The 27162-nt window shown below is 38.5% G+C and overlaps 1 protein-coding gene across 1 annotated transcript in view; it reads right to left on the minus strand.

The window, feature by feature from the left end:
• Nucleotides 1-27162, minus strand: part of RSRC1 (arginine and serine rich coiled-coil 1) — a 3250950-nt gene that overhangs the window by 464846 nt on the left and 2758942 nt on the right. The gene's annotated exons all lie outside the window — the stretch shown is intronic.

The raw sequence follows: 27162 nt of genomic DNA on the forward strand, positions 1-27162 counted from the left end.
CCCCCACACCCTCTGCACTTAAATATACCAACTCCAAGATCGCACTACAGTGGAGTGAACGGCAAAATTTCCGTTCCGCTCAGCACGGCACTATTCTGCCGTTCACTCCACTGTGGTGTGATCTCGGAGTTGGTATATTTAACGTTGCAGGGGGTGTGGGGGGGTGCAGGGGGGCTTGCCCCCTGCATATGGTTTAAAAAATGTTGTTTTTTTAATTTAGATATTATGAAATCTTGAGATTCTGGTCTTCTGGATTCAGAGTCTCGAGATTCCGTAATTCGAGATTTAGTAGTGAACCCATATATATATATATATATATATATATATATATATATATATATATATATATATATATATATATACATATACACACACACACATGGATTCACTTTATAATCTCAAAATACTGAAAGAATGAATTTCAGCATCGAGACCATAAAGTCGAATCTTCAAAATAGTGAAAGTGCATAATCGCGAATCCGGCTAAGTCGAATTTGCGGTTATGGCTTTATGTTATGTCACGTGTAGTGTATTGTATGGATGGTGTCTGATGTGTGGATTTTTCGGTGGAATTTAAGGTAAGTGAGTGTGTTGCAAGGGTTTTGGGTAGGTGTTTGAGTGCATGTGAGTATGTTTGTAAGTTGTACGTGTGGGTTAGGGTAGGCAGGTAAAAGTACGAGTGTTTAAGTGTTGAATGTGGCGGCGTTTGTATATGTGTGCGCGCGAGGGACTGTAGAATGTGTGGGTGTGAGTTTACTGTCTTTTTCTGTTTGTGCGATCTCCGAGTTAGTATATATAATTAGTAAGGGTGTGGGGGCGTATTGGGGCTTGCCCCCCTCTTATATATAGTGTAGGTCTGTAGAAGTGTGGCGTTGTTTGTGTGTGTGTTTTTTTTTTGTAGTGTGGGTATTGTGGTGCATGTGTGGTGTGGTGTATGATGTGTGTTCGTGATTTGAAGTTTCGTGGTTTTGGGCTGTCAGTGTTTTATCGATTCAACTTTATGGTCTCGAGATACTGAAATTCGACCTTTCAGTATTTCAAGATTATAAAGTAAATCTATATACACACACACACATATATATATATATATATATATATATGTATATGTATATATATATATATATATATATGTATATATATATATATATATATATATATATATATACACACACACACACACACACACACACACAATATACATACACACACACATATTATATATATATAATTCTGAACTTTTGTGATCCAGTAACATGCTTAGATGCCAAGCAAATTTCTTTCCACTCTCCCCATTCAGTATCCCTGACTGTGGTTTCCTTTTGTCCTTGCACACTTCCAATGCTCTGCTCATCAGCATTTTGGTTACGTCTCCTTCTGTCCTAGACTCAATCAGGAATTGATATAATTTTGATGAACCCCTGGTGTGCCCTTGTCCTCCATTAGCAATAATTCGCTTTAGATCAGTTTGAATGCCACAGTATGACAAATTCATCATTTTCTATTAAGTTAATTTTACTTTGTTTCTTCTTAGTATCGACATTTCTCCTTTCCTAATTTGTTTCCAATATACAACAGACATATCCTTTCATTTCCACTGTACTGCCACTTTATTGACTAGTCTCTGACAACTAACACGTGCAAGCATACCTTTCCTATGCTCACTGCATGCACTCTCCTTGCATATCTTACATCCTACCAAAGCTCCATCATTCCCCCACTCAACCACTACCACTGTACTACTACTCACACCTCCACTCATGTCTCACCCACACTCAGCTCCCCTCTCACCAGCTCAAGAACCAGCCCTATGCACCCCTCACATATTCTACCAACTATATTACTCAAACATAAAGCATCCCTACAACTTAACATAGTAACCCTCCCACCATACCTATTACCCACAGAGCACAATCATAAAGTTTCCCTTATAAACACACATTCAAAAACTGAGAAAACTAATAATCTCATGCATATCAAAACTAGCCCTAAGTGGAGACATCCACCCCAACCCTGGCCCTACCATCTCCAACCCCAATCCTCATAATCAGACTAGAAAACACAACTTCTCCCATATTACAGCCAATAGAAAGCCAAGTGACTTCCTTCTATTTAGCCTAAATATTAGAAGTATATCCAACAAAGTCCATGAACTCCATGCCACCATAGACTTGTACTCCCCAGATATAGTCATCCTGACAGAAACCTGGCTAAAACCTCACATTACCAGTGAGCAAATACTCCCAACAGGTTACGGCATACTAAGAGTAGACTGGCTAAACAAAAAAGGAGGTGGTGTAGCTATAATATTTAAATAGCATCTAAACATCCAGATTTTAAAATCATCAGCTCCACAAATAGGCAATGAAGAAATAATATATACCAACCTCAAAATTAACCAAAACAAAACCATCAACATAATTGGATGCTACTTCCCACCTGGCCAAAACATCCCTCCACTAGAAAACCTCCTCAGCTGGTCTACCCATCATCTCCCCCATGAAACTATCATCTTAGGTGATTTCAATATTGACTGGCAATCCTGTTCTGGCAACAATCCAACCCATCATGTACACCTTCATGGCTTCAACCAACTAGTCCAGTCACCAACCAGGATAAATAATAACTTCAGCAAGCACACTACCCTGGACTGGATACTAGTCAGTAAGAGCCCCCAGTCATAAATAACAGGCTGCTTATCAGATAGCCATTCCTACTCAAAAAATACCTATACCAAGCTAAACCTGTCATCTACCGTCAAATACGTAAAAAACTAAACTTTAACCCACTCACATTCATCTCATCCCTCAAAGAATGTAACTTGCATCCTCTAAAGTACCTCAGTCCAGATGACGCAGTTGAATTTTTTAATACTACCTTCCTGAACATCCTTAATTACCATGCCCCCATAAGATTTTCCAGAACCAAAGCACAATCCTCCCCATGGCTACAGAAAACCACTAAGTCAGAAATGAAAAACAGGGATAAAGCCTGGGAGCACTGGCGCAAAACCAAAACCCCCTCAGCTAGACAGAAATTCCTAGAACTACACAATAGAGTCAAAAAGCTAATAAAACAAGACAAATTCCAATACTACCAGTCTGCCCTAGACTCCTCACAACACAGCCCCAAACAATTCTGGTCCTCCATAAACTCCATCCTCCACCAAGGTAAAGTCAGTACCCCTCCTCCTAACATCCCTCACTCCTCAGAAAATATTATTCATTCAACACACACTTCACCCAAACCATACTATCACTAGCTAAACAACACAACCCCCCTCCCCTCCAACCCACACCTTCAACTAGTAATCTCCCCACTGCCTTCTCTTTTTCTCTTGTACCTACCTCCAACATAAAAAAACTCTTAACTAAACTTAAACCCACCAAATTAGCAGCAGACAACCTCCCAAGTGAATACCTACAAATCACAGCTGATGCTCTGGCCTACCCAGTATCCATCTTGATTAATTGATCTCTGTCAGAAAGTTACGTTCCCACACTGTGGAAAGTATCACATATAATTCCCCTCCACAAAGGCGGACCCTCCGCAGAACTAACCAATTACCACCCCATAGCTATTCTCTCTCCTCTCTCCAAAATACTAGAGAGATGCACACACTCTCAGGTCTCAGACTACCTCCTTACTAACAACCTCCTTTCCAGTACTCGGCACGGTTTCTGACCAAACCACAGCACCACCACTGCCTTACTCTCCTTTACTAACACTATCCTTCAGCATAAAAACAATGGCTATCTCTCCTCTGCTACTTTCCTAGACCCATCTAAAGCATTTGACATGTTCCTACACAAACAACTTATCTCTGTCCTCAATAACCTATCCTTTTCACCATCAGTCACCAACTGGTTTCACAGTTACCTGTCTGACCGCCAACAATCCGTTGTATGGCAGAATGACATATCTCCCCAACTACCTGTCTCCATAGGGGTTCCCCAAGGATCCATCCTTGGACCCCTACTCTTCTCTGTTTACACCAATAATCTAGCCTCTGCCACCAAACATGGCACACTCATACAATACGCAGATGACTCGACCATCATCTGCTCAGCCCAGTCCCTACCCAAACTGCAAAAAGTCACACAGGAAGCCTTTTCCTCTGTTAAAACATGGTTATCCAATGCCCAATTAATACTCAACCCAAACAAAACTAAACTACTCATCTTCCAACCCACCAAACATATTCAAAACAGCTATCACTTTAACATCACAGCAAAAGACAACACCACTATATACCCAACTGAACACACCAAATTGCTAGGAGTGGAAATAGACAATAAACTAAAATTTGACATTCACATATCCATGACCATAAAAAAAGTCCACAAAAAACTAGGAGCGTTATACAGAAATAAGCAATTTCTCACCAAAGCAGCAAAGATTTCAATAGCAAATTCCCACCTTATCTCCACCCTACTTTATTCCTCTCCAATATATACCAACCTAAGGCAATGTGATCTAAACAAGCTTGAGACCTGCTACAACAAAATCACCAAATTCGCCACATGGGCATCCTACCGTAGTCACCACTGTCTCTCACTTTCTGAACTGGGCTGTCTTGAACTCCCTCACCTCCTTCAGTGGTATCAACTCTCACTTGCCCACAAACTAGTAAACCATCCACTAAATGTCCCATCCCTCCAGAATCTACTCCAACCCTATCGCACCACCAGACCACTAAGATCCAGCAACAAAAATCACTTGCAGATCACTAAAGCCAATAACTCTGCTGGTGAAGCACTATTCTCTTGCGCCATAGCCAAATTATGGAACTCACTCCCACCCACAATTACCTCCGTACCATCATGCACCCACTTCAAAACGTTACTAAAAGTGCACCTAAAAACATGCTGGCTATGCCCTTGCAACTCACACTCTAATATCATCCACCCCATCCAACCACTACCTTTCTTTCCACTCCACTAACTACCTTGATTATAGCAAGCTCAGATGCTCATAAGCCTAGTACTTATACAGCAGGAACTTCTCATTGTAACATTTGTTAATGTCTGTTATGTACTTCACAGATAAAGATTCTAGTTGTCTACTGATGTACTATGTTCTTCATCTGTAAATATGTTGTAAGTAATTGCTATGTTAAATTGTTAATCGCTATGTAATCCAATGTAACTACTGTCTGTTTATTTTACTGTGGAGCTTTTCTCCCCAGACCTTCGCTGAAAATGGACCTATATCCAGTCGGACACTCCCAGTCAACAAATTTAAATAAATAAATTTTGCTAAACCAAACAGAATCTCTCATGTCTAGCATTTAAGTTCTGTACTGTAAGTATTCTTTGAGCTATTACTCTTAGTTATCAACTCCTGGTTTGCCACTACACTGTCATTTTAAAATAGCTCAAAATTTCAAGTGGAATTCCTTAAAAAAACACCTTTCCCTGTACTAAAATTAACACCTTCCACCTGGATATAGGCTCTTGATCTTGCCTGAGACAGAGCCGTTTTACTTGTGTGGCCCTAAGATAATCACTCAGATGTTGCATTGCAGCCTTCCTATAGCAAAGCGGAATATTTCCCTTCACATATAAACTGCTGCAATCTTCCCTTTTGACTAATTCTATTGTCTGGAGGGGGTGGATAAAAACTTGCTCCTCATATGCAACTAATGGGACATGGAGAAATTTTACTCCTGTATCCTTTGGTCCATAACCTGTAATTTCCTTGTTGTCAAATTATTGAAATCTTTTCTTTTAATTCTTCCCAACATATTCTCACAGTGTGCATTACTTTATCAGTTAACCAAATTCCCCCAAATTTGATGATCTTATACTACTGCAAGTGACTGCCGATAATCTAAAGCTATGTGGCCTTTATTTTATTTTGTATCCTGATATGCACTAAAATGTATTTAGTATCTGGAAACCAATGGCAAGTCCCCCTCTAAGTGCTCAGTGAACAACAAAACATACCTGCAAAAAGGGCAATTTTAACCCACCTCTAGCCTACCATCCAAGAAGCTCTGATTTGATCTGTCAGGGGTTCTAGATAGAGGTCACTCAGGTCCCCATTTCCAAAATAAGCTTGTTACAGTGTCTCCTTTACCTTCACCCTAGTCTACGATCCAATACACACACGTGTGTGTGTGTGTGTGTGTGTGTGTGTGTGTGTGTGTGTGTACATACTCACAAACAACACCCTATTAGCTTACAGGGAAAAACTCGCATTCTCAAGAACTATTTAGGTAAGACCTATATACTAAGGCAAATGTAGTCTCTGTACCCAGACTCGTTATTACTTGTGGTCCTCCCTTCTCAGTGACATTTTCCCTTAACAAAGTGGTTTTAATAATACTGCCAAAGGACCATCTCCCATCTTCAAAACCACAGTGGTGTAGGTCTATCAAATTTGTTAACATTTTACCTACCTTAGCAGCCACTATGCAAAACTGAGTCAAGCCTATGATAGTGGGCTGGTTGGTTCGTCGCCTTCTTGGGTATAACCAAAATAATTGTTCCTTTTAATAAGGGCAGTATTCTTTGCCCTTACAAAATAGCATTAAACACCACCACCCAGACCTGTATTATTTTGTTCCTGTTACCAAAATTCTACAGGGAAGCTATCATCAAAAGCTATCATCACCAGGAGATTTCTCTACTAACATCTTGGTCAACTGAATTTTAATATTTTTCTCTCCAAATGGGTAACTTAAACCATCTCACTGTTCTTGAGGGAAGCAAGGCAACTGTGGTAAATCAGAAAAAGTCCAACCTACTCTGGAGAGCTCCCGGCTTCTTGGATGTTACTGCAGAACTCCCTATAGAAATCTCTAAATATCTCTGTAATTGTTCTAGGGTGTATAGTAAACTTTAAACTGAATATTAAAGTAATTTTCCTGATGTGCATATAGTTTTAATATTCCTCTTTTGACTGTTTGTTGCAATACAAAATTCCTCCCTCACAATATGATTACTTAATCTCTAAATCATCTCAGCTTCTCTCTCATCCATCCTAGCCAAACCTAACAAGTTTGCCTACTCAATTGCAATATAGTTAAAAACTCCTCCCTGCAAAAACATTAACCAATCTCTTAATCATGCCATCCTCTTTCTGTATATCCCAGACAAACATTATCCTTTACACCAGCCCAGTCCTACACTTTCCATCTAAAAGACTTTTTCCTAAATTCTAGCCCTCTATCACCTCGCCCCCTGATCTGTAATTCTTGTAAACAAAACGCTGCTCCTTACATTATTCGCTAATTTGCTAGTACTGACCCTCCCACTTAATACTCTCACCTTGCATTAAACTACACTAGCACAACCCCAACATCTATCCTCCTACTTAACCTAAACAATTATAATAACTGCTCTAATACATCTCCTAGTCTCTTCAATTTCTCCACTAGTCTCTGTCTTAATACAGAATACTTCACTGTGATCACCCCCTGCCTCAAAACAAAACAAAACATCCACTCATACCCACCCTTAACAATTATTTAAAACTTTTGCTTTGGGACTCAATTCAGTTGTGTGGGGACATTCATTCAAACCATGGCCCTACTAATCTAAACCCAAACCTCAACACCACCAGTTCCTGTAAGTATCATAACAGCACCGATAACTCCACTCCTTCAGTTATAAGTCATCCCAGCTCTAATGCATCCTTTACTCTTCATACAAAGATATTTTGCTTCCAATCCAATTCCCATTCACAAACATACCATGCTCCCATTGTCATGCACACGTCCAGTCAAAAAACGTAGCCTGGTAACATTAAATCATCAAAGCATTTGTAAAAAAAATTAAAGATCTACATGCCTAGATACCACTCTATTCCTCAGATATCCTAGCCATCACTGAAACATGGCTTAAATCCAGTATGAAAGATACAGAAATACTACCTCCAGGCTATAACATTATGAAGACTGACCAACCCCACAAAAAAGAAGGTGGAGTCACCCTACTGTACCACAGCTCCTTCAACCTCTCCTCCTATTTCAACTTCATCCCCAAATTTCATTCAGCTGAAATACTCATAGCACTTTTAAAGCTAAACTCTGAAAAAAAACACTCCGTATTATTACACTTTACATCTCCCCTGAAAACAATATACCCATACTCGAAGAATTTCTCTTCAGAGTATCTAGTACTACTGCTTACGAAAAAATCATTCTGGATGATGTCAGTACTGACTGGCAAAATGATGCGCAAATGTGGTTACCCGTGTCTTGTATGTAAGCAAGCCTCTCGAGTTTAAAATCCTCTATAGAAAATGCTCTATATAGTCTTCCACTGTTCATGACTGCTCAAAGAGCTACCAGTGTGAGTAGAGGGCTGCACCACTGCAGGTCATCTTACAGTATACTACTAAACACTCTCACTTAAGACCTTTAAGTGACTTTCCCCTACTCCTTCCCATCTACTAAGGATCTGGTATAATGGATAGATGCTTCCCTGTCATTTCTGTTTCTGGCCTGCTGGATATGGGCATGCCTCATGTTCATTGACAACCATTTAATTTTAGAACAGACAAACAGTGTGTGTGAGATGTAGATACACAGTCATAGGAGGCAAAGCTCTCTCTCACACACACACACACGAAAAATGCAACCAGGTTGTCAGCTTTACACCCAAAGCACTCACTACCAACAGTAAGGAGCAAACACACAAACCCACATATGTGGAAGTATTCACTTGTAATCTACCTAAACCACTATGACCTACTAAAAGCATCTCTCAGTGGCCCCAAACATACTTAAAATGACAGAATCTCACATAACTCAACCCATAATAGCCCTGCTTCCAAGCCCATAAGGCAATACACCACACAGCCAAACATTCCATTTATCGAGGATTCCATTGTGAGACATACTGATGTCTTCCTTACCAGGCTAAATAAGGAGAATATCACAGTGACCTGTCTGTCTGGTGTCAGGATCCTCCAGATAATGCAGTCACTTAGGTCTTTAAACCACAAGAACCAGTATGACACAGTCATAGTCCATTTGAGCGTAAACAACCTAAGACATACCTCACTGGACTGTATGAAAAGACACATGAAGGAGCTCTCTGAATTTGTATCCCAGGCAGGTATGACTCTAGCTTTGAGTAGCATCCTACGTTTACCACTGATGATGCCACAGTACCAGCAAAAAATGGTGGACTTCAGTAATTGGCTTAGTTTCTGGTGTCATGACAAGGGGATCCAATATTTGTCAGCCTGGTGTGACATGCTTAACAAACCATGATGCTTTGCCAGAGATAGTTTGCACTTGTCACCACTTGGCTTTTGGATACTGGCAAAAAATGTATCTATCCCCATAGTGCCTTTTTTAGGGTGGGCCAAGTTGTTAAACCCTCTAACATAGCAAAAATCATTCATTATTATCTAAAGGTACTGCTGCTCAATGTTAGGAATTTAAATAAAAAACTGCACTCCCTGGAAGCACTCCTCACCCTGGAGAACGTTGACATATGTTTACTCAAGGAAACATAGTTCAAAACCATGGAAAGCACTGCAGCTATTAAAGGCTACAATGCCTTTCATACATTTCGATCCAGCTCATCTCAGGATAAAACAAAGGAGGACATGTCTCAGTGTTTATAAAAGACGAATACATTGCTAGACTGGTACAACAACAACATGACTCGCTTCAGCTGCTCCATGCCCAACTAATCATAGGTGCAAGCCCCTATCACATCCACATGAGTCTGGAAAACCAGGCTTCCTATTTAAACCTATTGGAATCTCTTAACATTCAGCCTAACACCATAAACTGGGAGACTTATGTGACCCATAATTCACTTGCCCAGAGGTTTCTGGACTTCATCATTGCTTGTCTGTGTACTTAATAAAGGATTTTCGAATGGAAATAGACTCTACCCCGCTTGGATTACTTATGAATACTTAGTAATTCTGTATAATTTTTCAAATTATATATTTTTTATTTTTGACTCAGGACGAGTTTAAGTTCGCTACTTCTACTACCATTATTTGATCTGATTAATATATAGTGATTATATATACATATATATATATATATTGAAAATCTTCCACACAGAGAAGTTTCTTATACTGTTTTGGTTTGGACCCACTATACTTGTTTAGTGGGTTGTTTGAGACTTCGTGGATACCACTGAGATTGCTGTTTTTTGGACTTCATCAAGAAAAACATCCTGGAGCAACTAGTTAGCTTCCCAACTAGAATTACAAATATCCTAGACCTAGTACTCACAAACATGGAAGAGGAAGATGCTGCTCTCTCCCATACATTAACTCCTCCCTGATTATATCTGACCACAAAATTATTTCCTTTAGTATTAAAACTAACCTAGAACCCCCATCAAACTCCAAACCTGTTAAGAACTTTGTTAAGGCCAATTACCTCAAACTACCCGACAGCTTATTAAATTTCCAAGACCCTCCATATCCAGATGACACTAAGGCCTACACTGAGCTGTACAAAAAACACTGTACAACCACATGCATAGTTGCATAGAGGAGGCAGTATTTGCCCGAGTCAAACCTATGATTACTGGCAAAAATAAACCACCCTGGTGAACCCTTAGCATAAATAAGCTATTCAACAAAAGGAAAAAATATATTCCCTAAAGCCAAGAAGGACAGACAAAATAGTGCAAAAAGACAATCAACAGTCTAAACAAACAAACAAATTAGAGAGCTGGTCAAATTTGCCAAAGCAAACTATGAGGTAAAGATAGCCGCCTAGGTGAAAGATAACCATAAGGATTTTTTTTAATTATGTACATAAGCTTAGGGGAAATGCTCAGCAATGTGCTGACTTAATCGAGAACAGAAACACGTAACACCCATACTGAAACTATATGAAACCTGCTGGCCAACAAGTTCAGATCCAACTCCACCCCCCCCCCCCCACCATTATCATCTCCTACCACACCCAAAGAAATACTCATAGCTAGGCCCTTATATGTCATTACAAGGGAACAAGTTCTCTCTGCACTCACTAATACCAAAAACACAGCCTCTATGGGTCTCAACAACATTCCAGGATACTTCTTAAACAGCTTAAAACAGAATTTATCAGTATCCCTAAAAACACTTTTTAAGCACAGCCTCTGGTCAGGCTTTGTCCAAGAGGAACGGAGGACTTCAACAGTCTTTCTGCTACACAAGGGGGCCCATCAACTGACCCAGGGAACTACAGACCCATAAACCTGATCATTCCTATCTGCAAGGCCATAGAGAAAATTGTCATGGACCTGATCAAAAATGACATAGGAAATCTCCAAAGACTGGACCAGATCCAATTTGGCTTTGTCAAAGAGAAGTCTTGTCTACTCAATCTGGTGAAATTCGAGAAAATCACCATGGTCATGGATGAGGGTAAAACAGTATGCAGTGGTTATCTAGTCCTGGCCAAAACCTTCAACAAACCCCCCACTTGGGAATCATAGATAAGCTTACTGAATTAGGCACAAACACCCTACATTGTCAAATGGACAGCAAACTATCTTGCTGACAGGACACGTCATCTGGATGGGTGAATCCACTTCTGATAAGAAACTTTTTACTAGCGGTGTCCTACAGGCCTCAGTGTTGGGACCCCTCCTGTTTCGTGTATAGTTCAATGAAGTGAAGGCCAGTGCTGGGGACTTCTGGCTCATCAAGTTCACTGTAGACTACAAGCTGGGAGCAATCATTTAATCCCCAAACAATGCTGACATCCCAAACAGGCCTAAAAATTACAAACAACTAGTGCTAAAACCATAGTCTGAAACCAAATGCTAAAAAATGTGTAATCATACCCTTCCATAAATCAGATATCCCTGCAAATTATAATACTGATTCCACATCCCTAAAAGTTGACCCAGTAGTGAGGGACCTAGGAACACAGACAGACAGTAATCTAAACTTTAACCAAAGGGTAGCTACAGTAGTGAGGAAATCCTTCTGTGTGGCTCAGCTTATAAGTAAAGGCATGGCATGAAGTTCAAAGGAAATCATAGTGCCATTGTGCTCGGTCCTCATCAGGCCCATAATCGAGTACAATGCTCCCTTCTGTAGGTACTTAACAAGACAGTTACACCAACTGGAGTGGCACCCGAAGCTTCTCCATTAAAAACTGCAAAGCGTAAGACACGTCTTATGCAGACCGACTATCCCTTTACTCCATCTCATATTGTTTATTCAGAGGTGACTTATGCCTGAACTACAAGGCATTCTCTGATCTGGCCCTGATGAAAATGTTACATATTTGCAAGAAAAATTATACATGGGTTACGCGTTCCATGGACCTGAACCTTATTTGTGATTCTAGCAAAATTTGCTGGAGAGACAGATTCATATCCCAAAGGCTACCTTGTCTATGGAATAAACTTCTCATCTTCATAAAACAAAGCAAGTCCCTCCTTCTCTTCAAAAAGAATTTGGATAAATAGATAAGAGGCAGTCTGTAAAATAACTTGGGGCTCCAACACCCAAAGACCCACTATCCTGATACTACCCCATTCCATATCTTGGGAATTGAGATATAATATGGTCATATCCTGGGTATTATTGGCTAGGTTTGTAAAGGCTCTTGGACCCTTAGCCTAGTAATCATCTACAAACCTCTGACAGTCCCTTATCTTGTATAAATCTATTTGGTCTGACTCAACTAATCACAATACTTACTAGCCACAAAAAAAAGCAAAAGGAGCACAATTCTTAATTGGATTTTAGTCTCAAACCCCCAGTAAATATACTAACAGTGGAACCTACCCTAACTCCCTAAGAGACCATCTTCCTGCATACACACACAGACTTCTTAAATGGATTTTAGTCTCAAACCCCCAGTAAATATACTAACAGTGTAACCTACCCTAACTCCCTAAGAGACCATCTTCCTGCATACACACACAGACTTACCACATGTTATCCCAATACCTACTACCTTAAACCAACCAGGAATCACATCAAATTTGACAAATACCTATTCAACCTTATTCTAAGGTCACCGAACTAGCCCATATTAAAAACTTTCCCATTAGATGACGCAGTTACAACTTTTTATTTATTTATTTTATTTTACATTTGTTGACCGAGATAGTCCGACTGGATACATGTCTATTTTCAGCAGAGGCCCGGGGAGAAAAGCTCCAAGATAATAATACACATTGAACATTTAGCAAATGCTAGTTTCAAGCAGATTACAGTCATAAGCAATACCAGCATTTAGCACATATAGTACTTATTATAAAACACTTTACAAAACATAACATTATTTTCAAAGTTAAACATACATAACATTACATTCAAGTTTAAGACACACTGAGCAGCAGTTATACAATTGACCCTTCCTGAAATGGAGTGGTAGAAAAAAGTTAGAAGTAGTTGAAGGCAAGACACCTAAGATATAGAGAGGCCACTAGTCGGGGTTAGTGCAAGGACATAACCAATGAGTTTTGAAGCATTCTTGAGTTTGTTTTTGAATTGAGTTAGTGAGGGTTATAGGGTCAAGACAGCTGGGAGTCTGTTCCATATTTTTCCAACAGAGTTGGCAAACAGAGTCCCCAGCTGAGTTGTTGGATTTGTATGTTTGAACTAGGAGTCTAGTGGATGATCGCAGTGGCCGGGTGCTGGTGTAGGGGCTGATAATATTTTTTTAGTGCAGGTGTATTTTCTGGTTGGTAAAGGACTTTGTGCCACTATTAGCTGGTTGAACTGCAGTAGGCTTGTCAGTTCAAGCCATCCTAGGCAATTTAGGTTGTGACAGTGGTGCGTCCAGTGGGCTGTGTCAGTAGCAAATCTGGCAATGTGGTTATAGCAGGAAGATAGTTTATTAACATCTGTTTTGTTTAAGTTGGAGAATAGAGGTGAGGCATAGAGAAGAGTTGATAGCAGATGGGAATGGGCAATTGCAGTTCTAGCAAGTGGGGTAAGGAAATGTTTGATTCTGTAAAGAGAGCCAAGTTTTTTATTCATGGTTTTGATAGTTTGATTGATATGCACATCAAACTTCAGGTGATCAACTATGACACCCAGTAGTTTAGTTTGGACTTCTGGGGAGATAATAGTACCAATGTTGCCAACATTTAATACCTTTTTTAGACACCCTAAATGACCTTACTCCTTTACATACATAAAGAGTAAAAGTAAAACACTCTTCATGGCTATACACCTTTACCAAAAATATTATGCGAACCAGAGACAAAGCTTGGAGGGAGTGGCTAAATAAATAAAAAAAAACTCAGCAATACAGGGAACTTCGTAATCAAGCAAAAAACAAACATACAAAGATAAAAAACAATACTATGACCAACTACAACTTAATCATAAAAATGATCCAAAAAAATTCTGGTCCTCTGTTCACACACTCCTGGTTCAAAAAAGATCCTTATACCTCTCAAAACTGCTCCCCTCTCGAAACAGCAACTACATTCAATATATACTTTATAGACAACAGTGTTGTCCTCACTAACAGCGCATTACCCTCCCCTATACAAACCCATAATATATTACCAAATACCACATTAACTACTGAAAAACATGACTCCAAACAATCATTGGTCACAAATGCTAACAACTTTACCTTAAAACTTGTAAAATATGTACTATAAAAAACTATTAGTTAAATTCAAATCTCACTCCACAGCTGCCAACAACCTTCCACCTGAATACCTCAAAATGGCAGCAGAAGCCATATCTTACCCAGTAGCTATATCAATCAATAGATCTGTATAGGAATCTTATGACCCAGCTATTTGGAAAAAGTCAGATGTCATCCCACTGCACAAGGGAGGAAACTCTTCAGAAGTCTCTAAATTTTGTCCCAATGCAATTCTCTCCCCTCTCTCAAAAATCCTAGAAAAATGAATCTACTTTCAGCTTCTTTAACATCTCCTTTCAGAACAGCTCTTAACTGGTACTCAACATGGATCCCCTCTGGCCATAATACAACTACTGCAATATTATCCTTTTTAGATAAGTATAAACAAGAAAAGGGACTATGGCAAACTTATCTCTTCCATATTTCTGGATCTGTCCAAAGCCTTTGATACCATCTCACAAGTTCCTTCATCAACTGCTCCATCTCAACCTATCACCTCCTCCACTTCAGTGGTTTAAAAGCTAGACTTTAAATTTCTTAATAGCAGTAAATTACAAAGTGATGCTATAAAGTTTATCCCTGCACGTGCTCTTATGGCAAAAAGAAGGATTAGGGGTTTTAGGGAGTTTTTTTCTTTACTTCAAGGCTAATCTAAAACTTTTTATAAAATAGAGAAGACTTTGGGTTTGCTATATACAACTATTCAACACTCTGATCTACACAATCTGAAGAGGATATTAACTAAATGGAATGCTGACTTAAATGAAACTACCATTTCTAGACATGTTAGTTCTTGGGCATCAATGCCATGTCTGTTAAAATCATACAGGAACAGGGTCATTCAACAAAAAATAAATTTAACACCTGACTGTTTAGGATAGTTTTATTACAGTAAAAGTTGCTGACATGGACATAGGATGTGTAGATCAATGTGTGTGTATGTTATCTTTAAGAAGCTATGAGTACATGCAAGCCTGACTGCTATTTTGTAGTAAGCTGTTGTAATGTAAACATGTGTGTATGTAAGGCCTGTCTGTTAATCAGTTTGTTTATATTTTATGCTGCTGCTATTCATTCTGATGTGCTTCTATGTATCAAAGCATCTAAACGAAATACCCCACCTGCTTGTCATCTATGTTAAAGAGGGACAAGTGTCATGGTGTTAAAAGTGACATGAGAAGTGGCATGTTTAACTCATTCACTCCGGAGCAGCTCAGGAAAAGCTGCCTGCTTAATTCCACCATAGGAACAATAGTGCAGCCTGAGCTCATTTTCAGAAAATCCATTTGTAATACCATACAGAAAACAAATGTTCATAACTCTTTAACTATAAGAGCTAGACTAAAAATGTAAACGTGAAAGTTGTTCAGCAGACACTGACCTTTCCAACAGTGTAAATGTTGATAGTGTATATCAAAGTCATTATTAAATATTTGGCAAGGAATGCTGATATTGTGCATATTTTTTACCTTTTTGGAAAAACAAAGCATAATATCTTGGTCAATGTACCATACAGACCCATACAATTTTAATGTAATTTGTTAGTATAAATGCCAACTTTAAAATGATACCTTAACCATTACTGTGTGATGTTCCTTTCTTGAGATATTCACAGAAATATGATTAATATATTATTTTTCATAATTGATAAATAAACAAAGCATAATATCTCATCACCTGTAACAGACAGAGCCTACATATCAGTGTAGAAGTTGTGCATCTGAATGTCAGCTTCAAAATGATGCATGATTTGTGTGATCACCATGCTCCCTTGCAAAAATATGGGCATAATAATGAAAAGTATTGTAAATGTATAATTTTCATAATCGTACAAGACTAAACAAACTGATATCTGTACATGTGTAAAGTGCACAGACACAGTTCTTTCACCATGTTGTAAGGAGTAACACTGTCTTCAAAATGAGGTATTACATGGCACACTGACATGCTCCCTTGCAAAGTTATTTACCAAAATATGATAAATAATTTCCATAACCTAATTCCAAACAAACTTTGATATCTGCACGTGTCCAACATGCAGGCACAATTCTGTTACCATGTTGGAACCAGCAATACTGTCTTCAAAATGAGGTATTACTTGGCATATTCCGATGCTCCCTTGTAAAGTTATCTACCAAAATATGAAAAGAAATCATAATTTCCATAACCTAAGTCCGAAACAAACTTTGATATCTGCACATGAGTACAACATACAGGCACTAGTCTTTTCCCATGTTAGAACTATCAATACTGTCTTCACAATGAGGTATTACTTGGCACATTCAGATGCTCCCTTGTAAAGTTATTTACCAAAATATGAAAAAAAATCATAATTTTCATAACCCATGTCCGAAACAAACTTTGATATCTGCATATGAGTACAACATACAGACACCATTCTTTTCCCATGTTAGAACTATCAATACTGTTTTCAAAATGAGGTATTACTTAGCACAGTCAGATGTCCCCTTGCAAAGTTATTTACCAAAAATATGAAAAAAAATCATAATTTCCATAACCTAAGTCCGAAACAAACTTTGATATCTGCATGAGTACAACATACAGGCACTATTGTTTTCCCATGTTAGAACTATCAATACTGTCTTCACAATGAGGTATTACTTGGCACATTCAGATGCTCCCTTGTAAAGTTATTTACCAAAATATGAAAAAAAAAATCATAATTTTCATAACCCATGTCCGAAACAAACTTTGATATCTGCATATGAGTACAACATACAGACACCATTCTTTTACCATGTTAGAACTATCAGTACTGTCTTCAAAATGAGGTATTACTTAGCACAGTCAGCTGTCCCCTTGCAAAGTTATTTACCAAAAATATGAAAAAAATCATAATTTCCATAATCTAAGTCCGAAACAAACTTTGATATCTGCACATGAGTACAACATACAGGCACTATTCTTTTCCCATGTTAGAACTATCAATACTGTCTTCACAATGAGATATTACTTGGCACATTCAGATGCTCCTGAACTACAGGCAGTGTATGCAGATGCATCACCCTATCTCCCAAGAGAGGCCACTGCCATACTGATATTCACGTGTATATGTGCAAGTACATTACGTACATACATATATATTGATATACACACACATATGCACAGATATATATATATATATATATATTTAACAGATATATGTATAACAGATATATATATATATATATATATATATATACAGGAAATAAAATCAGAGGTTTTGGAGGATAGCTAGTCGATGAAGAATGGAAGGAGTGCCTTGCAATGACTACAAATAGAGAAATAACACAATCTGGCTTGTGCATTCGTCAAAGTGATAACGACTTCTACTTATGTGAGTAACAGTGACAGCAGCTGAGACTTTTACCAGAAAAGTGATAATAACTCACTGCTGTATTGTAACTGCACTTATTGCTAATGTGATAATGGCCTTCCTTTCAGTACTGCAAAGTTATGCATGCTCAGACAAAGGTGATAATTGCTGCACATAACCTGTTGACTAGGCATGCATTATATTACCTTGTGCAGCTGTTGTGTAATGCAGACTCATTATCAGTAAGGAGAACACCTGAGTAATTCAGTAAAATAGTATAACACTTACATATTACTGAGCCCTTCCTCCCACCTAAATTCCACACATGACTGACAAAGTCAGGAAAAATGCACAAAAAATATGGTAGCTCCATGCTGGCAGTTGTCAGCAAGTGATAACTTATCTCACTCATGCAACTACTAATCACAAATAGAATAATACAAGCAGAAGTGATTTCTTGTCTGCTTATTTTACATTACACTATTAATTAGTCAGTGGTGTATCTGATGTCTTATATGCTGGCATATTACAGTATAATTACATTTCTGAGCTGTATTCTAAGTAATGTAACCATATGTAATTTTCAGACTTAATTTCTATGTTTCCCCAGTAACCCCTCCAGTTGTTTGCATTGTGTATGCACAAGCACCAAAATGGCACAATAAACTATTTTGCCCAGCGGTCACTTCAGCAGTCAGACCATGTATGCACAAGCACTTCCCTGATACACAATTAATTATTTCCCCAAGCAACATCCTCATTAGAATGTCCAGGTATACATGCATCTAAATAAAACGTTTCACCAAACAAGCCTTCAGTAACATTTCCTAGTATGTACTACCACCAGCATGAACACTTCACCCAAGCAACCCCTTCAGTAGAAAGTTGAGGAATGCACAATCACCAAACTTAAACGCTTACCCAAATGAAACGCGTGTAATGTGGGAAAATGTGTTATGATCTGATGAGATCAAGGTTGAACTCTTTGGCCACAATTCCGAAATGGACGTTTGGCACAAAAATAACACTTCGCATCACCAAAAGAACACCATCCCCATGGTGAAGTGGTGGCAGTATCATGCTTTGGGGTTGCTTTTCTTCAGCTGGAAATGGGGATTTAGTTAAGGTGGAGGGAATTATGAACAGTTCCAAATACCAGTCACTTTTGTCCCAAAACCTTCAGGCATCTGCTAGAAAGCTGAAGATGAAGAGGAATTTCACCTTTCACCACGACAGTGACCCCAAGCATACATTCAAATCAAAATCATGGCTTTACTAGAAGAAAATTAAAGTTTTAGAATGGCCCAGCCACAGCCCAGACGTAATGCCAATAGAAAATCTGTGTGGTGACCTGAAGAGGGCTGTGCACAAGGGATGCCCTCACAATCTTTCATTTTTTCCCAGTTAATTCAAGTACACACTCGAAAGCTGGACACATAAAAAAAAAAAAAAACTTTATCATAATCATTTCTGAAGCCTGAGCTTTTTATGCCATATCTGTACCACAATACTCTAACAAATATATCAGCTCAGAGAACAGGTCATGGCACCATGGTATGAATTACAGTAAGCCAGTGAATCATTGTAACACAGGCAGCTGCCAGCACAATAAAATTGCCAAATGGAATTTCCAATTTTGCAACAGCTTTTCCATGACACAATAATGAATTCTTTTCCCCAGTAACTCCATCAGTTGTTGTGTATGCACAAGCACCAAAATGATACAATAAACTATTTTGCCCAATGCTCACTTCAGCGGTCTGACCATGTATGGAGAAGCACTTCCCTGATACTCCAATGAATTATATCCCCAAGCAACATATTGATTAGTATGTGCGGGTATACACATACACCAGAATGAAACACTCATCCAAGCAAACCCCTTCAGTAAAATGTTGTATATGCACAGTCACCAAAAATGAGACCTTTCACTAAATGACCCTTCAGTAACATTTGCTAGTATGTGCAATCACCAAAATGAAGCATTCTCCCAAGCAACCTGTTAAATAAAATGAGTTTTATTTCAAATATTGTAGCACAAACACTGATAGACATTTGCTAAACAAAGTAATGCAGTCTCAGAATGAACATAGACTTGGCATTACAACTTCTCTGCTTTTGAAACTTACATTTACTGAAACGGCATTGAAACCCACGCTCAAAGAAAATGCACGGGGCCATTGGCAGATTGAGTTGTTATATTATATCCCTTGTATAATACAGCATCAGTTATTAGAGTTTGTTTTAAATTTAAAGTTTTTAACATTTTTCCAGTAAGCAACGAAACAAAACATATGAACCGATCATGACAAAACTGCCCAAATAAGGCAATTTCAACTATAAAAGGACACTCAAACTTCTGTCATTGCAATCCAGTAGTATGAGGCAGCTATGCTCAGTCTCTGCAGAAGGAAAAGGCATCTGAATAATTCCACAGAGATCTGTAACTAATGAAAAGGTTGCTGCTAGCAAACGACTACATCTACAAATTGATCTACATCATCATCTACAAATTCAGTGCCTGCTGCCCTTAAAGAATAAACAGCCTATGTTACAATAAAATAAATGGTAAGATGGTAAGCTGGTAATACTGCAATCGGGAATGGATGGAAAACTGAAAACAAGTTCATAGTTACTAGTAATCTTATTCAAAGGAGGACAAACTCAGGACTGCAGCACCCCTGTTACGAAGAAAACAATAATGATATTCCTACAATATCCAGTATAGGTCAGTGCCAATAAAGGCAACATTCACAACATCAGCAATCCAATTAGCACAGATTTGCCTAAATTCAAACTAATAACAAAAATACCAACAAAGACCCATTAACAGATGAATGGCAAAATTCAGTTCACTTTACCACCCACCCAAAAAGGGAAGAAATTTCCTGGGACTTGGAGTACAAAATCAAATCAGCTAATGACTTTGACTTAGAATTGCTAAGTTTACATTTACAAAAACTGGCAGAACTTCCTGTATGTTGATATATAACCTTCATAATTAGCATTAAAGAAAACATGCTTTCTATTGCCTAATTAGACCTGTTCCATTCCTGAGCAGCATGATATGACACTCTTATTAGCTTCTGCATTTCTTTGCATGCACAGTTTGTTCCCATCAGATTTCTGACTGCTGCTGTCAGCAAGAAAATCACTGCCAGCATAAAAAGTTAACTAGCAAAACACAATACAGTGCATATTCTATGATGTAATGGTATGTGAATCCTCTATCCAGTCCCTGTATGCAGACTTCTTTGCTCCCCTTGAAACCCACAGCTTATTACATAACTCATACACTACAGCAGCATTCTAGTGATCAATGGATTTTCTATGTGACTCCACCATGATTGGTGTTTCTCATGTATGACCTTTCCAATCTCTACAGGTGCTACATTAGACAGTTTTAAGAAAGTGGACTATACAAATATCCCAGTGTGAGATCTCTTAGTGAACTACATTCCTTGTCAAGACCTTATCACATCCAGAATGTTGATCAGTGACCTGTCATTAAAACTTCAAACTTACCAGAATCAAAATTACAATTAAAATATAATACGATAAAATTACTCTTTGCATTATCAGTTTTACACTTGTTTTCAGTTTATTTCTTTATGGTTTTCAAGACAGAATGCGAACATATGAAAAGCCCTGTGCATTTCCTTACTCCTTGACCTGGCATTATAGTATAGTGCCAAACGTTTTACACAAAATAGATTCTATTCTAAGAGCACGCAGTGACGCCACTAGACATTGCTCTTCACGACTGGTTAGTAGGTAACTGAAGGCTGAGGAACTGAGGGAGCAAAGACACAAAATCACGGACAGTTATATTGCTCTTATAAAGTTAACACAATCGGTAGATTTTCTAGTCAGTCACCATTGTGAGGGAGTGGATAGTGGTGTTAGGGAGCATTTTAAGGAGACATCCAAAGTTATTTACATACCATGCTTATGTTAGACAAAGGCTTATGAAATGTTTACAGACATATTTGATGCAAGAATATGTCTCATATGTTGAACTCTAACCACAGAAACTTTCTGCGATTAAAACACATCTATCACATTTCTGACTGCTGCTGTCAGCCAGATATACATTACATGTAAAACAAAGAAGCGATGTCCTGGGTAGTCCAGTAACGTTTATTGCACACACTTCGTGAAGAAATAAAAATAAAAAAACAACAATAAAAGTACTTTAAATGTGCTGAGTACACAGCACATTTAAAGTACTTTTATTGTTGGTTTTTTATTTTTATTTCTTCATGAAGTGTGTGCAATAAACGTTACTGGACTACCCAGAACATCGCTTCTTTGTTTTATCAGTTATCGCATTGCAATTACTGTATACATTACATGTAACAGACCATCGGAACACACAAATAAAAGCAGTACATGTAGCTAGACCGCAACGTAACCTAGCAATCCAGCTCTGTTATAATTCACACCACCCCTTCCATATTACACAAAGATTAACTTTTAAAATCATTGCCTGCTGCAAAGATTAAAAAAAAAAAAAAATCAAACTCACCTGAAGATAAAACCAGCGGGTCGGCTGGAATAGTTCACTACTTCACGGACCTCTTCTAAGAGCAGATCGATATAGGAACTGGAGGGATCCTGCAGCAAAACAAGTAAATTCTTCAATTGCTAGGAACAAAAGGGGGATATTAGTTGCTGGACTCCTGTGTATTCGAAAAGAACAATGGCAACTGGTCTGGGGGATGGAGGTGTTATGCAAGTGGTTGCTTGGATTTCGCTAACCTGATTGGCTGACACCACTTGCTTCAAGGAATCCAGGCAGAATCGACTTAGTGTGAAAAAAAACGATTTACTCAAAAATATCAAATGTAAACATATGACTACTGCAATGTGAAAGCTAAGGTGAGAAGGTGACTGACAAAGTTCAGTTACTTTTTCAACTTAGTTTTCACGACATGGGGCTGAAATTGGACCCAGAAGTAAGTTGCGCCTGTACAAGGCACTCGGGGATAACATCATAAAATTCCACACGTCTCATAGCGCGCTCAGATGTAACCACAGAGGCGCTTGAAGATGTTAGTCGGGGTTAATGAGTTAAAGGGACATGATTTTAGAAGAAGAATGGCCAAAAAGAGTTCCAGTTTCTTCCACGTAAGTCCGAGAGGCACCCAGTTGGCATTGGAGGAATATAAAGAAGTGGATTATCCCTACTACATGCAAAATTCGCAAAACAGGTCAGAAATGAATTTCAGATATTAAAACTTGTTCAAAACTATTTCTTATTCACAAAATATGAAACGAGGTATACAGAACGCTCTAAACGATATTCGAATAAACCGATATGTCCAATATTGATAAAAATATTTGAATTACTACAGAAAATGTTTGAAATAAAGTCAGAATTGCATAAAATAAGAGGAAACACCTGCATTTTCACTAAACACATATTTTTCATATTAAAGATAACTGGAGTTATCAGAAGTGTATAAAGTGTTCACATGTTTGTGCAGTATTACCATAAAGTTATTTTGAAAAATATACCCATTTCAGAGCCTATTTCACAAAGTACAGTATTTCGAAGAGTTACTGTGCATTTGAATGTTATTACCAGCTCACAGAACAGTTTGTTTGTACATAATTACAAGGGCCATATTTTCAGTGTTTTTGTGCATACTTTGTGGGCATGGCTGACAGATTTCGAAAACCCAGTGCAGTTGTGTTTGACAATATTGTAGAGAACTGGAGAGTGTTTGAGCAAGAATACATTTTTATACAGGCTGGATTTTTTTATAAAGATGACCGTACAAAGACATTTATTCTGCTTAATTTAGCTGTGTCAGAAGCCACTGAAAGGGAGCATTCAATTGTGTATGCACCTGCTATCTATACAGGAGAGGGGAGAAAACCGTAACATTGTTGTACAGGCCAAGTCAAGGGAGGACCTCGAGTGCTTAAAATGTAAATTTAGAGAAATGTGCAACATCCAGACAAATATTGCAATAGAAAGGCACTTATTTTATACAAGGGATCAAAAGCCTGGTGAAACTTTTGCAGCATATAAAACTGACTTGAGAAACAAAGCTAAAACTTGCAGATTTGGTGATTTAAGGAATGATTCGATAAAGGACAAACGTGTGTGGTATTAAAGATGATGCTGTGAGAAAGATTTTGCTTCATGACAGTGATTTACTTTGAATAAGGCCATTGAGATTTGTCAGATATATGAGCTCACAGAAAAGCACACAGATATGCTTACAAATGAGAATAGCTCCAGAAGGGTCAGTGACAAAGTTCATGCTGATAGTATGCAGCACGTGGTTAAAAGAAACAGGCTCAAGCATATGGCAGCAACTGTAGCCCCTGCAGCACTCAGTAGTATACCCCATAACTTTCCAGCAAATTCCAGAGTTTGCACAGTCTCACTGAAGTATAAGAGTGAGCCAGCAAACTCAAAGCCCTGGGCCCCCCACACAGTTTTATTGCCAACTGTCGTAATTGTGGTGGAAATCATGAATCTAAAAGGGAGAAATGCTTAGCTTTTGGTCAGAAGTGCCACAAATGCAATAAATGGAATCATTTCAAAAGGTTTTGTAAATCAAAAGGTCTGCATTCTTTTATTAAAAGGGAACATTTTAAGAAAGGAGTCTATCAATTAGAGAGCTGCAACCCTACTCTTTATGTTGATGGTGCGTCAGTGCTTTATGAAACAGTTAATGCAGTGGATTGAAGGGCAAAGACTGAAGTATTTTGTACACTTTGGATACATGGCAAACCCATAGAGCTCAAAGGTGACACAGGTTCCAAGTACAATGTTATGTCAGCAGAAACATTTGCTAGTGTGTGTCATGGTGAAAGGCTTGGTTTGGCAAAGTGTGTGAAGCTTGTTGATTATGGTGGTGAACAAACTCAGACTGAAGGTTCAGTAGTGCTTTCATGTTACTCTACTGGGAGAAGCTACAACTTGTTATTCTATGTGGTCAAGAGGCACGTTCAGTCATTATTAGGGCTCAGAGACAGTTTGAAAATGGGAATGCTTTAATTTAATAAGGAAGTCCATCAAGTTAGCTTGAAAGACCACTACTCTAATTTCCCCCAGTAAATTTTATTCTACCTATGCTGATCTTTTTGAAGACAAACTAGGGAAGCTTCCAAATGCATACGCCATGACGTTAGATTCAGATATCAGTCCAGTTATCAGGCCAGCTCAAAAAGTTCTTATAGCTATGCAGGACAGAGTCAAAGCCAAGCTAGATAACATGGTGCGACAAGGTGTGATTTGTCCAGTTGCAGAACCCACTGAATGGGTATTTTTCATGGTGGTAGCTCATAAGTAAAGCTCAGATGACATCAGAATATTTATTGATCCATGAGATTTGAATAAAGCACTAAAAAGATGTTATCATCCAATACGCACAGTCGAAGAAGTTGCAGCTCATATGCCAAATGCCACTGTTTTTTCTGTCTTAGATGCAGAGTTTATTTTGGCAAATTCAGCTTGACAAGAAATCCACATTACTCACTATATTCAGTACTCCATTTGGAAGGTACAGATTTTTGAGAATGCTATTTGGGATAAATTCTCAAGTGAAGTCTTTCAACATGCAATGGAGCAACTTTTTTCTGGGTATCCTTGTGCTATTACAGTAGATGACACACTAATATGAGGTAATGGTGAAGCTGAGCATGACAGAAACCCCAGAAAAATTCTGGAAAGTGCACGTCAAGTGCATCTTAAGCTCAATCCACAGAAATGCAAATTCAGGCTACAAGAGGTTACTTATGTTGGTCATTTATTTACGAGTTCAGGCCTATGACCAGACCTTTCAAAGCAAACAGCCATTCATGAGATGCCAGCTCCAGGTAATGTTCAAGCCCTGCAATGTTTTCTTGGCATGGCTATCTAGGCAAGTTCATTCCAGACTTGAGTCAACTTTTACCACCGCTTAGAGAGCTAACACGTAAAGATGTATCTTGGTCTTAGAGCAACACCAAAGAGCATTTGATGTCCTGAAACAGAGAACTGCCAGTCCACCAACTCTCAGATGCTCACAAGCCAGTTACTCTTTCATGTGATGCTTTGAAATTTGGTATTGGTGCAGTCTTTCTACAAGACAGTCAACCTGTTGCCTATGCTTTGAGAACTCTTACCCAAACTGAAATGCAGTATGCTCAGTCCGACAAAGAACCTTTGGCAGTTGTGTTTGCATGTTTTAAGTTCCATGATTATGTTTAAGGTAGACCTATCCAGATTGAAACAGACCACCACCCTCTATTCACTATCTTAAGAAAGCCTATGCATTTAAGAAGTGTAACCTTATTTTCCATACAGAGATGAGACTTTGAATGACAAAGGCATCATTATGAAAGGTCCAAAAGTAATTGCTCCAAAGTCCCTGCAACAAGAATAAATTACTATCTTGCATCATGGTAACCCAGGAACCAACTCTACCAAAAGAAGGGCAAGAGGACTAGTATTTTGGCCTTTTATGTCACAAGATATTGAGAGAGTACTAAACCAGATTCCTGAACTACCTTGGTCAACGGTAGCCAGTGACATTTTTGAGTGGAACCAGAACAAATACAGACCAACAATGAGACTGCAAGGAGGCAAAAAACTTGAAACAAATAGCCCAATGTGTTGACCTAGGTTTCAGCTTTATTAGACTTCTAGAAGTCTAATAAAGACGAAACCTAGGTCAACACGTTGGGCTATTTGTTTCAAGTTTTTTGCCTCCTTGCAGTCTCATTGTTGGTCTGTATTTGTTCTGATTTTGTACATTTTTGAGTGGAATTGTCAACATTATTTGGTGTTAGACTCTTATTCCGACCGGTTCAAGACTGATCTACTTCCTAACCTAGCATCCAGTACTGTCATTACTAAGATGAAGCATCATTTTGTAGTCTGCACAAAGTTACTTCTGACAATGGCATGCAGTTTACAAGTCAACGGTTCAAAAGATTTGCCAAAGAGTAGGATTTTACTCATGTCATGAGTAGCCCAGAGTATCCGCAGTCAAATAGTTTGGCAGAACGTGCAGTTCAAAGTGCAAAACATTTACTAGAGAAGTCAAAATGAGACAATAGTGATGTTTTCATGAATTTCTTGAATCTCAGAAACATTCCTCGTGATAAGCATCTTGGTTCACCTGCCCAGAGACTTCTGTCGAGACAAACCAGAACCACATTACCAATCAATAGTCAGTTGTTGGTTCCATGTGTCAAAAACAATAGAACAAGCATTTAACCCAGAAGTCCTACTATGATAAGACCAGCAAACCACTCAATTCATTACGAGAAGAAGTGGTAAGGATGCAAATGTTGA

The sequence above is a fragment of the Protopterus annectens genome, chromosome 4.part1, assembly GCF_019279795.1.
Source record: "Protopterus annectens isolate FY-2018-M chromosome 4.part1, PAN1.0, whole genome shotgun sequence".
Taxonomy (NCBI): Eukaryota; Metazoa; Chordata; order Ceratodontiformes; family Protopteridae; genus Protopterus; species Protopterus annectens.